The sequence below is a fragment of the Trichosurus vulpecula genome, chromosome 2 (genome assembly GCF_011100635.1).
Source record: "Trichosurus vulpecula isolate mTriVul1 chromosome 2, mTriVul1.pri, whole genome shotgun sequence".
NCBI classification, from domain to species: Eukaryota; Metazoa; Chordata; class Mammalia; order Diprotodontia; family Phalangeridae; genus Trichosurus; species Trichosurus vulpecula.
This window is the reverse complement of record NC_050574.1, coordinates 368,453,521-368,458,181: the sequence shown is the minus strand read 5'-3', so window position 1 is coordinate 368,458,181 and position 4,661 is coordinate 368,453,521. Positions and strand designations below refer to the sequence as shown.

Sequence of the window (4,661 nt, the reverse complement as noted above, 5' to 3'; positions counted from 1 at the left end):
TAGTTTATGAGTCAGTATTTCAGTAAAACCAAAATAAGCTACTACAAGCTCCCGTAAACAAAAACTTCCAGCAGACTACGGACAGTCAGTAATTGATACCATTATTCAGAAAATTATGGCTGTTCCTAGGGAGTACAAGTTCAAACCTGTAGAAACCAGAGGTGATCCTTTTACATTCATTTATACATAATTCCATTTAATTTCTTTGTCTAAGCATAACATATGAAAACAGTCTTTCCACAAACAAAAATGTGGAAACATTTCAAAAATAAGGAGTCTTTTTTTTTTAAGTAACTGATCATACTACATAAGCTAATCTTGGAAACAGGTTCCTGTTGGATAGAATCCTTTCACTTTGTGGCTTTTGTTTGCACTTAACTGGACTGAATCTGTCATCTTAAGAGCACACCAAAATATAAATTATGCCATATAGGTAATAATAATTTTAAAAAGATAGGTAAAAAGCTAATTTGCACCATCCTTCTTTCTGACAGTATGCTAGAATATCAGCATTCTTGATAGTTGTAGGATCATAGAGCCCTGGTCCACTTATCACTGGTCAACTCATATACCATCAAATATGATATAGCAAGAGTGGCATATATTGACACCCAGTGTAAGCTACTCTGTTGCACAGAGAAACATGATACAGAAGAAATCATGGATGAGATATTCTGGAAGTACAAGAGGATTGAGTGTATTACATTGTTCTTATTTTTAATTATATACATGCTATTATTATATATACTTATATTTTACAAAAAATTACAATAGTTGTTACTATTTAAACAATGAGTTTGTTCTTTTGTTTTTATCTTTTGTTTTTCTTTCATATTTTATTATTTAATATTTTTAACTTTCAACATTGATTTCCACAAGATTTTGAGTTACAAATTTTCTCCCCTTTTCTACCCTCCCTCCCACTCCAAGGTGGCATACATTCTGATTGCCCCATTCCCCTGTCAGCCCTCCCTTCTGTCACCCCAATCCCCACCCCCATCCCTTTTCCCCTTACTTTCTTGTAGGGCAAGATCGATTTCCATACCCCATTGCCTGTATATCTTATTTCCCAGTTGCATGCAAAAACAACTTTTTTTTCAGCATCCACTTTTAGAACTTTGAGTTCCAAATTCTCTCCCCTCTTCCTTCCCCACCCACCCTTCCCAAGAAGGCAAGCAATTCAACATAGGCCACACATATATCATTATGCAAAACACTTCCATAATAATCATGTTGTGAAAGACTAACTATATTTCCATCCATCCTATCCTGTCCCCCTTTATTCAATTTTCTCCCTTGAACCTCTCCCTTTTCAAAAGTGTTTGCTTTGGATTACCTCTTCCCCTATCTGCCCTCCCTTCCATCATCCCCCTTTTCTTATCCCCTTACCCCTACTTTCCTGAGGGGTAAGATATCCAGTTGAGTGTGTATGTTATTTCCTCCTCAAGTCGAATCTGATGAGAGTAAGATTCACTCATTCCCCCTCACCTGCTCCCTCTTCCCTTCCAACAGAACTGCTTTTTCTTGCCACTTTTATGTGAGATAATTTACCCCATTCTCTTTCTCCCTTTCTCCCTCTCTTAATATATTCCTCTCTCACTGCTTAATTTTACTTAATTTTTAGATATCATCCCTTCATCTTCATATTCAGCTCACCCTGTGCCCACTGTGTGTGTGTGTGTGTGTGTGCGTGTGTGTGTGTGTGTGTGTGTGTGTGTGTGTGTGTATTCCCTTCAACTACTCTAATGCTGAGAAAGGTCTCATGAATTACACACACCATCTTTCCGTGTAGGAATGTAAACAAAAGCACTTGATCTCTACAGCTAGTTTATGAGTCAGTATTTCAAAGTTCATCTTTAGCAAGTCCCTTATGATTTCTCTTTCTTGTTTACCTTTTCATGCTTCTCTTGATTCTTGTATTTGAAAGTTAAATTTTCTATTCAGCTCTAGTCTTTTCATTGAGAAAGCTTGAAAGTCCTCTATTTTATTGAAAATCCATATTTTGCCTTGGAGCATGATACTCAGTTTTGCTGGGTAGGTGATTCTTGGTTTTAATCCTAGCTCCTTTGACCTCTGGAATATCATATTCCAAGCCCTTCAATCCCTTAGTGTGGAAGCTGCTAGATCTTGTGTTATTCTGATTGTGTTTCCACAATACTCAAATTGTTTCTTTCTGGCTGCTTGCAGTATTTTCTCCTTGACCTGGGAACTCTGGAATTTGGTGACAGTATTCCTAGGAGTTTTCTTTTTTGGGATCTTTTTCAAGAGGCGATCAGTGAATTCTTTCAATCTCTATTTTACCCTCTGGCTCTAGAATATCAAGGCAGTTTTCCTTGCTGATTTCTTGAAAGATGATGTCTAGGCTGTTTTTTTGATCATGGCTTTCAGGTAGTCCAATAATTTTTAAATTATCTCTCCTGGATCTATTTTCCAGGTCAGTGGTTTTTCCAATGAGATTTCACATTGTCTTCCAGTTTTTTCATTTCTTTGGTTCTCTTTTATAATTTCTTGATTTCTCATCAAGTCACTAGCTTCCACTTGCTCCAGTCTAATTTTTAAGCTAATATTTTCTTCAGTGGTCTTTTGGACCTCCTTTTCTATTTGGCTAATTCTGCCTTTCAAGGCATTTTCTCCTCATTGACTTTTTGGAGCTCTTTTGCCATTTGGGTTAGTCTATTTTTTAAGGTATTATTTTCTTCAATGTTTTTTGGGTCTCCTTTAGCAAGTTGTTGACTTGTTTTTCATGGTTTTCTTGCATCACTCTCATTTCTCTTCCCAATTTTTCCTCTACTTCTCTTACTTGCCTTTCCAAATCCTTTTTGAGCCCTTCCATGGCCTGAGACTAATTCATATTTTTCTTGGAGGCTTCTGATGTAGGCTGTATGACTTTGTTGACTTCTTCTGGCTATATGTTTTGATCTTCTTCATCACCAAAAAGATTCTATTGTCTGAGTCCATTTTCGCTGCCTGTTCATGTTGTCAGCCAACTACTTGATCCTTGAACTTTTTTTCAGGGTATGACTGCTTGTAGAGTAGAGAGTACTTTGTCCCAAGCTTTAGTGGCTGTGCTGCTGTTTTCAGAGCTACTTCTACTCCACTGTCACCACAAGCTCTACCACACCAGTGCTCCTCCACCCCCAAGAACTGCCAGCCAGGACCAAGACCAAAATCCAAGCAGGACAAAGCAAGAGAACCTTGCCTCTGTGCCAGCAAAGTGCTCCCTGTACTCCTGCTCTGATCCACTGCTTGATTCCTCCTACCAGGTGGGCCTGGGGCTGGAAGCAACTGTAGCTGGAGCTCTGGAAGCAGCCACAGGAGCTTCTTGCTGCTGCAACCACCATGCAGCACCACCTCCCAAGCCCCCAAGGCTGGGGCCAGACCTTTCACCCTGATCTAGCAGTTTTCCCACTAACCTGCTCCATTGTCTGGCATTTTTGGGTTGAGAAGTCTGGTTACTGCCACAGCTCAGTGATTCAAGGCCCTATGGCCTGCTCCGCCCAACCCTGAGTCTGGTTGGTCCTGGTACAGCCCATGGTGGGTTGTGCTCTGCTCCCAGCACATGAGATAGATCCTTCCCAGCAACTATCCAAGCCGTTCTGGGCTGGAGACCTGCTTCCCTCTGCTATTTTGTGGGTTCCACAGCTCTAGAACTTGTTCAGAGCCAATTTTTACAGGTGTTTGGAGGGATTTGGGGGAGACCTTAAGCAAGTCCCTGCTTTCCAGCCTCCATCTTGGCTCCACCCCCTACATTGTTCTGTACTGGAGGGCTTCTTAATCTTTTTCCTCTCACTACCCTTTTTTTGGTTTCGGCAGTGTTCATTGGCATTGCGTGTCCTGAAGGCATGTGCAGTGCAAAGCTTGTGTTTGGTGTTCAGAACCAAGGCTGCAGTAAAGTTTTAGCACTGCCAGAAACACCTCAGATTCATTACAAATTTGATTTTTAATTAATTTTTGGTGGGTGCGAGTTCAGAAACGTTTTACAGTTGCCAAATTTTTCCTGACCCCATATGGGATCACACCCCACAGATTAAGAAGCACTGGTCTATAGGATTCTTGTAATCAGTCTTCAATTCATCAAATGCTATAATGTGCCAGATGGGAAGATGAGCATGGCATTAGTAGCAGAAGCACCAGCATGTAGCAGAAGGCAGTGAACGTGAACACCATGGCCAAGAGAAAAGAAGGAAGTGGTGGTGGCTGATGTGACTGAGGGAAGGGTGGACCTGGAACCCCACTGGTAAAACCATTCAGTTCCCCCAGGCTGCCACCACTGCTGAGGTCCTTGCAGCCCAGCTGCCTCAATTAGCTTTTAAAAGCATATATTTGCTAAGTTGGTATGAACATTATCCCAGACCAGCCTAGGGAAAAGTGGATTCAAGGTAAGAGAGAATATCTGGCAAAGAAAGGGGCAGCTCACCATTCCTATTTGCTCAAAGTCCTTTCAGCCTCTTCATGGAATTCTCATGAATTTCCCTTTGAGTATGGTCTAGCCTTCTGCTAGGCTCCTTGTAGAATCATGAAGCTAATTTTCCTCAGTTTCTTCTTGGCTCTCAATTCCTACACTACCACGAGCCTCCTGGGGACACTTCTAAGAAGGCTATGGGAAGTCCTCTTCTAATCTTTCAAAATTCAGGGGTCATCCTCTGGTCAAGGCTGGAACA

The 4,661-nt window shown here is 41.1% G+C and overlaps 1 pseudogene; it reads right to left on the bottom strand.

Annotated features, from left to right (window-relative positions):
• Positions 1-397: 397 nt before the first annotated feature.
• LOC118840232 lies at positions 398-4,167 on the bottom strand (annotated as a pseudogene).
• Between the last annotated feature and the right edge of the window lie 494 nt (positions 4,168-4,661).